Source organism: Rhinatrema bivittatum, chromosome 2 (genome assembly GCF_901001135.1).
Source record: "Rhinatrema bivittatum chromosome 2, aRhiBiv1.1, whole genome shotgun sequence".
Lineage (NCBI taxonomy): Eukaryota > Metazoa > Chordata > Amphibia > Gymnophiona > Rhinatrematidae > Rhinatrema > Rhinatrema bivittatum.
In genome coordinates this window covers 77,168,051-77,181,086 of record NC_042616.1, presented here as the reverse complement: position 1 = coordinate 77,181,086, position 13,036 = coordinate 77,168,051, and the positions used below count along the sequence as shown (strand labels likewise).

The 13,036-nt window shown below is 40.2% G+C and overlaps 1 protein-coding gene across 4 annotated transcripts in view; it reads left to right on the top strand.

Annotated features, from left to right (window-relative positions):
• The window catches only part of MINDY4 (MINDY lysine 48 deubiquitinase 4), a 459,492-nt gene that overhangs the window by 35,019 nt on the left and 411,437 nt on the right, over window positions 1-13,036 (top strand). The window lies entirely within an intron of this gene.

Sequence of the window (13,036 nt, the reverse complement as noted above, 5' to 3'; positions counted from 1 at the left end):
AATATTAAATAATTAAAATGGCAGTCAATCAAGAAAAATAAACTTAAAAAGCCAACTTTACTTACCCCCTCCAGCAGCTCTCCTATTCCTCTTCCTCTTCCTTAGGGCCCATGTCTCTCACACACACACACCATACCAGTCATGTCCCCATGACCAGTCTCTCAAACACCAATCATTTCCCAAACAGTCTTTGACACACACACCAGACACCTTCCTGAACAGTTTCTCTCATGCCATTCACACACACAGGCTTCCCTCTCCCGTGTTCTGCTTACCGTACATATACGGGCTTCTCACTCTCATAATCACTTTCTCTGTCTCACACACACACACCCACACCCACACCAGTCTCTCTCTCATTTCCATGCTCGCTCTCCACATGCACAGGCTTCTCATTCCCATAATCACTTTCTCTCTTTTACACACACATACATACACACACACATACATACACACACACACCAGTCTCCCTCTCATTTCCATGCTCGCTCTCCACGTGCACAGGCTTCTCATTCCATGAATCACATTCTTTTTCTCACATTCACACACACCAGTCTTTCTCTCACACACACCGTCACCTTATCAACCAGTCTCTCTCTCATGCATGCACACACACAGAGCCCTCCCACTCCCATGCTCTCTCTCACATAATCAGGCTTCTTACTCCCATGCTTTCTCACATACCCAGATTTCTCACTTCCATGCTTTTTCTCTCTCTCTCTCTCACACTCACATACACATCAGTCATCTCTCTGAGCAGTCACTTTCATTGTCTCTCACATATACACACACATGAGCTCTCTGACCAGTTTCTCTCAATCACACACATGCTCTCAATCAAATGCATTCTCTCACTTACACACAGCTGGCTGGCTGCTTCTCTCTCTCTCTCTCTCTCTCACTCACTCACTTCCTCTCCCCCGCCCACAAATGGTAGCTGCTGCAGCCTCCTCCTCCAGCCCCCGCAGGCCAAGAAAGAAGAATCCCATCGGCCGCGGGAGGCTCACGTTGCTGTCTCCTTTCCCTATTATCAGCTGCTTCGATTGCTCGGGGGCCGATGCTGCTGTCGCCGCTGCTATTTTTTCATGCGGCACGGCTCTTTCTCCTTCCCGCGCACCGCGTATCACTTCCTGTTCCGGGTCGGGGGGAAGAAAAGGCCAGCCGCGGATGCCACAGCTTTTTTTTTTTTTTTTGCACCGCTGCCGTTCCCGCTGGGCTTGAACGTGCTGATAGCCCAGCGGCAACGGCAGCAGGGAAGGAAGAGCAGCGGGAGAGACTTGGGAGCATGTGACACACCAGTGAGAAGCGCTGCCCTATAAGACGATACCCGGCGTATAAGACGACCCCCGACTTCTGAGAAGATTTTCAGGGGTTAAAAAGTCGTCTTATACGGCGGAAAATACAGTATTTCAAGAAGCCCGAACAGTGTGAAGTAAAATAGGTATATTGACTAACTTTAATTTGCATCATGGTTCCACACACTCAACTCAACAACATGCAGAAAATTACTTCATGGTGAATGTCTTCCATCACATAATAGACTTTGTACTTAATGGGCTTAAGCGTCGATTTTCTGCAGTTAAAGAAATATGCAACCATTTTGATTTCTTATGGGACTTTAGGAACTTGAGTGAAGACAAATTATTTCAAAAAGTTAACAGATTTGTGAGCCAATATGCAAACCAAGTTTCAGTTGAACTCCTCAATGAAATAGCTTTGCTTAAGAGAATGTTTGATGTAAATTTTAAAATTGATGATATGTCACCGAAAATAATTTACAGTCAGATATTGAGTTTGAAGTTGTCTAATATTTTTCCGCATGTTCTTATTGCACTGAGAATTTTCTTGACACTTCCAGCAATGGTGGCATCAAATGAAAGAAGCTTTAGGGTCCTAAAATTAATTAAATCCTATTTGCAATCAACAATGGGACAAGAACGACTAACTGGATTGGCTATATTGAATATGAATAGTGATATAGCAGTTACTTGACTTTTCAATTGTAATTGAAGAATTTGCTAACAAAAAAGCTCGTAAAGCCTTCTTAAATAAATAAAAATTATTTGGGAAATTTAGAAAACAGTTTCTCTTATTAAGTATCACATCAGAACCTTACATAGGGGCCTACTTTTCTTAGCTGGCATGGGCCTAATTCCTGCTCTCTCCGGCCCTGGTCATATCCCCCCTCAGCTGTCTCTTTTCCAAGCTGAACAGCCCTAACCTCTTTAGTCTTTCTTCATAGGGGAGCTGTTCCATCTCTTTATCATTTTGGTTGCCCTTCTCTGTGCCTTTCCCAGTTTGCCTATATTTATATTGCAATGCAGCGACCAGAATTGTACACAGTATTCAAGGTGCGGTCTCACCATGGAGCAATTTCAGAGGCATTATGACATTCGCTGTTTAATTCTCCATTCCTTTCCTAACAATTCCTAACATTCTATTTGCTTTTTTTGACTGCTGCCACCACACATTGAGCCGAGGATTTCAAAGGATTGTCCACTATGATCCTTTTCCTGGTTGGTTACTCCTAATATGGAACCTAATGGTATCACTTTGCACGGGTCCACATTAAATTTCATCTGCCATTTGGATGCCTAATCTTAAGAACATAAGAATATAAGCCTTGCCATCAAGCCCAATATCCTGTTTCCAACAGTGGCCAAGCCAGGTCACAAGTACCTGGCAGGATCCCAAGGGGTAGATAGATTTCAAGCTGCTTATCCCAAGAATAAGGAGTGGATTTCTGCAATTCTCCCTTAATAATTAATGGACCTCCTGCAATTTCTCATAATCTGCTTGTGATGTAACAACTTGAATTATTTTGTGTCATCTGCAGATTTAATCACCTCACTCCTCATTCCCTTTTTCAGATCATTTATAACTATATTAAAAAGCACTCCCTGAGGTACTCCACTGAGATCCCTCCCCTTCCTTCCGGCACCAATCATTAAAATATGTTTTCCTCTAGTAAAGAACTGAACAAATTAATTGGACATAGAAGTGTCAGAAAATAGCTTTATTTTTATAAATTATAAAAAGAATATATAAATATGCAAATTTGCCATAGAATTGCCCCAGCATCTGGAAAATCAGCTGCAGGAAACAGGGGCTGTGATTTATAATATATTTTAATGACTCACAGTTTTTCATATGATATACAAGATGGGAATTGCACATTGGCGCTTAGATACAGACCTTTGAGGTTTTGTGTAGTTTCACTACAATGTTCAAGTGACATTCTAATGACTCGGTGAATCATAAAGTGGGATGACAAAAATTCCAGCAATCTGAGGCTCAGTAGGCAGACGTTTTGTGGATTATAATCCTCATGTCACATATTTTGGATTGGCCAGTCTTTAAGTATTAAAGCATAGCACATTCCCTAAGGAACTGGTTCCCCTGCATTGTCTATGTGTGCACAATCAGATAATAAAATAAGGAAGTAAGCTAATAGCCTTCTGTTTCTTTAGTGATACAAATATTTCTTTAAAGCTTTTAAATTGGTAGAAACAGAAGTATACAAAGCCAGGCCAAGGGGTCTCCTGGGTAAATCAATTTTAGGGATTTTCCACAATACTTACATCAGAAATCATATCAAACAGGTAATACTACCTTTATTACTCAATTGGCATATAATGCCAGACAAGTTCTTTAGGGAATATGCTATGCTTTACTACCTAAAGAGTGGCCAAAAGAAACTGGAACAAACATCCAGAGTCAGAGTTAACCCTTGGTCTTTCCTGCTTCTGGAACTAATGAGGTTTGAAGAGGCTGCCACAAAGTACCGGCTATCAGGGAGATCATATCAGCAGCTGAGATGATGGCAAGCCAGATGTTGATTCCTCCCCAGCTCCCCTCCCTCACGGACTGCATCATCTTCCTGCACCGCAACGTCCAGCTGAAAGAGATCACGTCTTGGCACCAGCAGGAAAGCTTGATCACGGGAACTGAAGGAAACCTCCTCCCCAGAAGAAACAGGCACTCCTCCACCGGAATTCACATTGTGGACTCCACCACCCACAAATTCTGCAGATTGGAACGTGTAAGTGGTGATCAATTGCTGCCAACAAGGTAGAGTGTTTGGGGGGGGGGGGTTTTAAACCCTCACCTTCCCCTTTGGGAGCCATCGAGAAAATTCCAAAGGAGAAAGCAAGGAATGTGCACAGCAGCTTTCAGCGTCCCACTTCATGTGGCCATCTTGCTCTCCCTCTTGGGGATGGCCATTGTCTTAAGTCACTGATAAGAAGCACTGGACAAACCAACGGTCAGCATATCTTGCTCTACATGAATATGTACAATATTTCATCAATGTGCATTGAATTCCAAGAACTAACACTTAATTCAGCATAGCTCATACCTATGCATAAGCTTACTTTTTTCCTAAGAAATGACAGTTTTTGGAGTAAACAACTTTAACTTCCTCCATATATGGTTATGTTTTTGCTATTAAAGATTATATAAATATATATTCCTAGCATGCTGTAGCTATATCAATACTTCTGCCTTTTAGCTGTGACTAGCTAGGCCTAAAAGCACAGTCTTTATCCTTATGATGGCAGTTAGCATAACCTAACTAAGGAGATCAAACTGGAAACCCTGAAATTTATCACAGTATTTAAGTGTTATTTGCTTTGTGGTTTGTGCAAGAAGATTAGCTATCAAATATAAAGAAATACATTCTGTTCTAGAAACACAGAAATATGACAGCAGAAAAAGACCATATGGCCTATCTAGTCTGCCCATCTGCCCAACTAATTTAGCTTTAGAAATCCCATCATTCTCTGAGATCCCCTGTGTTTATCTCATGCTTTCTTAAATTCAGATAGTTTATGTCTCCACCACCTTCACTGAAAGGCTGTTCTATGCATCCACTACCCTCTCTGTAAAGAAACATTTCCTAAGATTACTTCTGTAACTTCCCCTTTACTCTCATCCCATGGCCCCTCGTTCTAGAGCCTTCTTTCAGTTGAAAGAGGCTCACCTCTTGTGCATGGAAACCTTTGAGATATTTAAAATCTCTATCGTATCTCCCCTGTATCTCCCCTATCTCACCTTTCCTTTTGGGTATACATGGTTAGATCTTTAAGTCTATCCCCATGTGCTTTAGAACAAAGACTAATGATCATTATAGTAGTTACCTTCCAAGTGATTTATATTCTTTTGAAGGTGCTGTCTCTAAAATTGTACATAGTTTTCCAAATGAGATCTCCCCAGGATCCTATACAGGGGCAATATCGCTTCCCCTTTTCTGCCGTCCACTTCTCTATACAGACAACATCTTTCTGGCTTTTGCTGTTGCTTTATCCACCTGTTTGGCCAGCTTAAGATTGTCTTTCATGCTTAGAAGAATTTCACTCCAATTTTGCACGTCTCCCTTGGGTTTTTGCAGCCAAGGACGGTATCTTTGATACCGGCGCACGAGCGCACATGAACACACGTATGCCAGCTTATGCCAGAGGACATGGCCATAGTATAACATACGTGCGTATATGCTCCATAGTATAAAATAGGCTGCACACACTTAACATGTGCCCAAAATTTTATATATGGATGTGTGTGCAACTCCCGCCTCTACTGCTTAAGAGGGGGGATTTTAGTAGACACGCACCGATGTAATTACCAGTTTCCCCAATTCATTCCCAATTCACCCAGGTAAGGGCTAGGACTTCCTTACCCCCTAGTTAAATAACCTCCCTTTTACCCTGTTAGCACAAACCCTTAAAACCCCGCTGACTAGCTTAGAAGTTTTTATTTTATTACTTACACACCATCTATAGCAGTTGTACAGTTATGTGATAGGTGACCCCGGCGCGCGTTTGTGTGTATAAATACTTACACGCACATTTCATGTTAAAGTCCCGAAATGCTCGTGTCCCACTCATGCTCCACCCAGACCATGCCCAAGCTCAACTTCTTATTTGTTTGGTTACCGGGAGATATGTGTGTACTTGGGCGCCTTTTAAAATCCACGTGTGCTGGCCGAAAGTACTTGCATAACTCCTGGTTCTGGTCTGCACCGAGTTTTTAAAATTCACCCCTAAATGCATAACTCTATACAAAATCTCAACAGTAGGAAATAATAAGAAATCTTGACAATAGCAATCTTGCTAATTTCCACCCAATTTTGTCAACTCCATTTGTAGGGAAGGTGGTTGAGTCCATTGTCCAGATACAGTTTCTGAATGACAATGAAATTCTTGATAGTTATCAATCAGCTATCAGCCTAAATTCAGTACAGAAGTTTTTTATGTTGTCTAGCCTTGATGTTATTCATAGAGGGGTAGATTTTCAAAGGGTTACGCATGTAATATATGCGTGTAACCCCCGAAAACCTACCCCTGCGTGCGCCGAGCCTATTTTGCATAGGCTCGGCGGCGTGCGCAAGCCCCGGGACGTGCGTATGTCCTAGGGCTTTCAAAAATGGGCGGGGCGGGCCAGGGCGGGGCGTCGGTCCCAAGTCCTCCGGCACAGTGGCCGTGCTGGAGGTTTGTGCGCCGGCTGCTGGCCGGCGTGTGCAAGATACGCCTGCCTCTGGCAGGCGTATCTCGGCGAAACAAGGTGGGGCGGGGGATTTAGGTATGGCTGGGGGGTGGGTTAGATAGGGGAAAGGTGGGGGGGAGCTAAAAAAAAAAGTTCCCTCCAAGGCCGCTCTGATTTCGGAGCAGGCTTGGAGGGAACTGGGAAAGCCATTGGGGCTCCCTTTGGGCTCGGCGCGTGCAAGGTGCACAAGTGTGCACCCCCATATGCGCGCCGACCCCGGATTTTATAACATGCGCGCAGTAGCACGCACATGTTATAAAATCGGGTGTACCAGCATTCTGATTCTTCAGCTCAAGGTAAATCAGAGTCATGATGTAGGGTCTAGTAGCTGTAGTAATCTGGATCTAGCTATCATCTTGTGGTCCAGTTTCATCTTCATCTCTGCCGGAGATGAAGATGAAACTGCAGAAGAGAAATCATCCCATGATGAGGAGGAACCAAAACTGCATATCCCAAAGCTGCAGGCTCAACAACCAATGCACCTAGGAAGCAGAAGGTTGTGGAGGTTGATTGAATTACAATAATCTAGCCATAACTAGGGATTGCATCATGGTCCAAAACACAGGAGGATTCAAATAAGGTTTCAATTTTTGGAGAATATGAAATTTTTAATATTGATGCATTTAGTTATGGAGCCCGTATCTCAAAAAGGTCAGAGATAGAAAGGAGGCAGTCCAGAGAATGGCAACCAAAATGTTGTGGGGTCTGTATCGGAAGACTTATGAGGAGAGGCTGAGGGATCTAAACATGTATACCCGAGAGGAGATGCAGGGGAGATATGATACAGACCTTCATATACCTGAAAGTTTTAATGATGCACACATTTTGAACCTTTTTTTATTGGCAAGGAAACTATTAAACTAGGGGACATGAAATGAAACTCCAGGTGGGATTCCTAGAATGCTCTTCCTGAGGAGTTGGTGAAGACAAAAAGGCATGGATTAAACACTGCGGATCACTAGATGTTGGAAATGAAATTTAAAAAATGAATTTTCAGAACTATTACATATAATTACTAACCTATCCATAAAATCATCAGTTGTACCTGAAGACTGTGAGGTGGCCAATGTAACCCCGATATATAAAAAGGGCTCCAGAGGTGATCCAGGAAACTGTAGTCCATTGAGCCTGACTTCATTGCTGGGAAAAATGATGGAAACAGTTATAAAGTATAGCATCTCAGAACATTTTAGACAGACATGATTTAATGGGACTTAGCCAGAATGGATTTACCAAGGGAAGTCTTGACTTACAAATCTGCTACATTTTTTTGAAGGGGTGAGTAAACGTGGATAAAGATGAACTGGTAGATGTGGTGTATTTGGATTTTCAGAAGGCGTTTGACAAAGTCCCTCATGAGAGGCTTCTAAGAAAACAAAAAAGTCATGGGATAGGAGGTGATGTCCTTTCGTGGATTGCAAACTGTTTAGGATTAAATGGTCTGTTTTCACAGTAGAAAAAAGTAAACTGTGGAGTGCCTCAGGAATCTGTACTTGGACCAGTGCTTTTTTTTTTTGTAATTAATATCTTTATTCATACTGATCATAAAATATTAAAACAATGAGAAGGAAAGATTACACAAAGGATAATCATCCGATAGTTGTCGTACAAAACCTTGCAAAATGTACGGAATATATAATATCCCACTCTTTTCCCAGCACATGGACATAAAATCTTTATTACTACAAACAGACAGTATTATTTGATACCCCTTTTGTGAAGGAACCCCCCCAATACCCCACCTCCCCCCACCCTGAAAGGAAAGGAATATTTCCAACAAAACTTCTCCACGTATGAGGTTTACATGTGTGGTACATGGTATTGATGGTGTAAATTATAAAGTAAACTAAAAGAAAATCTAAAAGGGGAGTATGGCCTGCCTTAAAGTTGCCTGCTGGACCTTAAGCGTCTAAGGGCCTTATTTTCTAAGGGTATCGCAGGCGGTAAGGGGCGTTTCGCACGCGAAATGTCCCTTTTCGCGTGCGATACCAAAATGGGGGCGGAGTTGGCCCCGGAAGAGGAGGAGTCTGGGCGTCACCGGGGCTGTCTCCGCGAAGCCGCCGCGGACGACGAAAAGGTAAGGGCCTTTTCGCGTCCACTTTCGCTCCCAATAGCTACACCTTCTATGGCGGCGCTATTGGGTGCGAAACCGGCAGCGATCGCACTGCGACGGTGCGATCGCTGCCGGCTAGCACAGGCCTGCCCCCTGATTTGGCCCCCGCCCCCCTCATCTTCTAAAGTATCGCAGGCCTGCGATACTTTAGAAAATGAGGCCCTAAATGGGTTGCGAATTCTGCCATTGCCAATAACAATGCCAGATTTCTTTACATCTTTGCATTTTATCATGCCTTAATGCTGTCAACTTCTCCATGTAATAAATCCAATTCAGTCAAAGGATTACACTCTTGAAAGTAGGCGCCTTCACATTCTTCCAATCCTTCGCAATTGCTCCCCTAACAGCATGAACAGCTGCCTGTATAAAAAAATCTCTGCTGGGTGGAAGCCATATTGGCTGGGAAGTTCACAAGGGAAATCATAGGAGTAAGCGTTACAGGTATTTTTAAATAATTTTTGCATCCAGTCTTCCATTTGAGACCAGAATGTCCACCATATATGCATATATATGCATATGCATATATGCATTTATGCATAAAATCTCCCACCATACCACATTTCCTCCAACAATAGCTGCTGGTAGAGGGAAACATCTAATTCAGCTAACCGTAGTTACATACCATCTATATTAAAACTTATAACTATTTTCCAATACTTATGAAGATACAAAACTACGGTGGGTCTGCATAAAACATAAATCCCAGTCTCCCTCTGAGAAGGTCTTTGCCAAATCTCGTTCCCAGGTATGCATAAAGCCAGCTTTTTGTCTGTTAGATCTATTTGATAGCGCATATAATTTTGATATCACTCCTTTCATCATATGAGCCCTTTCGCAATAGCCTTCTAACATCAATTTTCCTTTAGATATATCCTCCTGTACCTTTTTGGTGGATAGAAAATGCCGTATTTACATATAAGCAAAATAGTCTTTTTTCAGATAAAAGAAAAATTTCAATTAACACCCCAAAGGGCTCTATAGTCTGACCTTGCTATTGTGGTTAACCCTTTTTCAGCCCATAGCTGAAACACTTTACAATCTCTCCCAGAAGGAAAATTTTTGCAAAGCCTTATTGCCGTAGAAAATGTATACTGCCTGTTGCCCAGAAGAAAAGAACGCCATGACCTCCAAATCATCAAGGTTACAGGCAGTACACGGCAAAACCTGAAGGGTATCATATGGTATTTTTTCTGGCCCCCTAAAAATATCCCTTAAATTTTTATCTTTTAAACATGCCCTCCTCTATGGCGACCCATTGTTTAGGTCTAACTCTATTATGAATTTCCACTACCGCTTTTAAATGAGAGGCTACATAATATTTAGTAATATTAGGGACTCCCAGGCCTCCATTGAGTTTAGATTGATGTAGTACAGTGATTGATACTCTCGGCGGTCTTCTTTTCCAGATAAATGAAAAGATTTTCCGTTGAAGTATTTTAAATAACCAGATGGCACCCTACATGGTAAGGTTTGCAAAAAAATAACCCAATTTTGGTAAGAGGGACATTTTCACCGCCATGATCTTGCTGAACCATGACATACAATCGTTCCTATGCCTCTAAGTCCTTACCCAACTTTTTAAAAAACGGTAGATAATTTAGACGAAATAACTCTGAATAGTCCGATCCTACCATGACCTCCCAGGTACTTCACCACCTCTCGTGCCCATTGAAAGGAAAACTGCCCTTTAAGTTTCTGGGTCAACCTCTCCGATAAGCATATGGGTAGCAGTTCTGATTTATTAGTATTGATTTTAAAACCTGAAACTTTCCCATATTCTTCCAGCTCAGTTACTACACTACTTAAGGATTGTTCGGGATCTGTTAGGGTGAACAATATATCATCTGCATCTAAAGAGATTTTAAATTGATTCTCCCCTATGTGAATGCCCTTAATGACTGAATTTTGTCTGATTTTCTCTGCAAGCGGTTCTGCACAGATTGCAAAACACTGCAGCTAAGCTCATCTTTGGGAAAAGGAAATATGATCATGTCTCTCCCTTTATTGCACGCGCTTCATTGGTTGCTCCTTTCAAGTTGCATATAATTTAAAATTAGTTACCGGTAATTTTTGAAGCTGATGAATTCCCTCTTATTTAGCAAATTTTTTGGTTTCTCATCAGCCTAATAGGTCATTGCATTCCTCCTAGTTAAAATTGTTAAGGCTTCCATCCCCCAAGAGTATTTGTTTGGAACACACAAGGGCAATGTGTTTTTTCTTATTAAGGCCTTGTCTTTGGGATTCTTTGCCACTCTTGTTGCAGGAGAGAAAATAATCAGAAACAGAAAAGGTCTGAAGACCTGGCTCTATACAGAATCTTTGATTCCTGACATTTAATATATTATATTTACTTGGTTAGTGATTTCTGCATTATATAGTTTTCATAGGTTTCTAATTTTAAAGTTTGTATTTTATTTTCTTTTTAATAATTAGTTTAGGAATCATCATTTATGTTTTTGTTTATTGGTTTGTAATTGTAATTTTATGCCTTATTTAATGATATGAACCATTTTAGTTGTTGTACATTACTTTGATTGTTTGTAAAGAAAGGCGATTTATCAAATATGATAAACAATCTTATTGCTGAGGGTATAAAAGTAAACCAGAGTAACTAGAAATTATTGCCATAAAGATCAAATTTGTTGCTACTAGTCAAGCTCATATGAAATTTATTTAATTTGTTCTATTTCACTGTACACTGTACACTGTACACTGTTCACTGTACACCCCTGTTATATGTAAACCGGCATGATGTGTTTGCAACATGAATGCCGGTATATAAAAATTTTAAATAAATAAATAAATAAATAAATATTTGCAGAAGACACAAAATTACCGAAATTATTTGTGATCCCTTCCTTTCCTGGTACAAAGCAGTACACTAGTAATTTATCCTAATCTATGATGTTAATCTGTTTACCTGTGATCTCTAATATACCTACTATTTTTTATAATTTTGGTTATTTGTCTAACGTCACTAACAGATACAGTTATACACAATTTTCCAAAACCCCTTTTGAGTTTATAGAATTCTTCTTTGTATGTATTAAGTGCATATTTTATAAAGAAACCTGTTGCCTGGGCTAATAACAATCAAACCAACTGAAAGTAAATTACCTGAAGTGTTTACTATGGTATTACTAATTAAGCTTACTCTGACCTTTACCTAAGTATTCTGATTGCACAAATGACTATCTAAATTATTTCCTTGAATTTCTTTGCCAACCAATGTCAAGTTATTTTGTGTAGTTCAACCCCCTAATAAGTGGGTTAGTCTGTAAAATTAGAATGGAAAGTAGGGGTGGGTGGTAGTTGGTATAGGAGGGAAGCAAGCCTTTTCCCTTCTATTCTTTTTTTCTAAACCTAAGCACTAAATATATATATTTAATAATATTTATATTGCTTCACTGATTAAAAATCACTCAAAGCAATGTACAACATAGTATTTTTTATTTATTTGTTTAATTCTTTTATATAATGATATTTTATTATAATTTTATTATATATAATTTTATTATAATATTTTATTGAACAATACAAATTAAAACATTCAAGATAAAAAAATAAACATTGAACTTGAAAATAAAATATTTTTAATAATCTAAAATTAACTAAGAAATAAGATTAAGAGACCAGTGCCCACAGATCTTAATCTACAATTCTGCTCAATAATTGCCACATCAGATGGTAAAGGATTGAGACATAAACCAGGTTTTCAACTTTCTTGTAAACTATTTTAGATCGATTTCTTCTCTTAGTTCAAGGGAGAGATCATTCCAGAGTGCTGGAGCACTACCTTCAAATGATCTTTTCAACAATCTTAATTGTTAAAAACATTTTACTGAAGGCATTTGTAATAATACCCAACAAGTAAAAAAGCAATGCACAATAACCCTTTTTCAAATAGAAAAAGAACAAAAGCAATTAAGAAAAAATATCCCCCTTCAAAATAAGGGCTTAACAGTTGAATTCAAGCCAGAAAAATTACCTGTTTTTAGTTCGTCTCCTCCCAGAATGTGTGTAATGATTTTGGTGAGGTGGGGATAGAAACTGTGTCCTGTAACTGGGTTCCAGGTTGTAAAATTAAACTGAGCAATATAAAGAAAACAATAAATATACCTAAGTCTCCTATGTGTCTCAGTTTTGTATTTTTCTTGATTTGTTTATGTGAAACGAACACCAGCCACACTTAACATTGATCATAAGAACATGCCGTGCTGGGTCAGACCAAGGATATATCAAGCCTAGCATCCTGTTTCCAACAGTGGCCAAACCAGGCCATAAGGACCTGGCATGTAAAATAGGTGCACTCTTCCAAAGCCTCCTTGAGTAGCTTGAAGTGGTGACTCCATAGATAGGAGTTCTCAGCTCTTTCCTCAGGAC